Source organism: Arachis ipaensis, chromosome B08, assembly GCF_000816755.2.
Source record: "Arachis ipaensis cultivar K30076 chromosome B08, Araip1.1, whole genome shotgun sequence".
Classification (NCBI taxonomy): domain Eukaryota; kingdom Viridiplantae; phylum Streptophyta; class Magnoliopsida; order Fabales; family Fabaceae; genus Arachis; species Arachis ipaensis.
This window is the reverse complement of record NC_029792.2, coordinates 123,852,205-123,852,552: the sequence shown is the minus strand read 5'-3', so window position 1 is coordinate 123,852,552 and position 348 is coordinate 123,852,205.

The window sequence follows — 348 nt, the reverse complement described above, 5'->3', positions numbered from 1 at the left end:
ACATGGACTAAATTTAATTCCTTTGAATAAAGAAGAGAGAGATGTTTTGAGTTTCTATTTACTGTTTATGACGTAAAAATTGATGTAGAATTACTTTCTATAAGATACACCATAAACAAAAATTGGGATGAGTTTCTTATTAGTGATGGTCTTATACACCGCTATCACACATGTACTAATCCCTTTCATCTTTGGATACGTCACTCTTCTTTGTTCTTTCTAATCTCTTTGCTCTCTTTCTCTCTTAACCTTTCTCTACGTCACTTTCCTTTCAATTTTTATTTTTGTATGGTAAAGTATCTGAACTTGTATGTTCATTAAAAAAAATATATAAATAACTTTTAATTA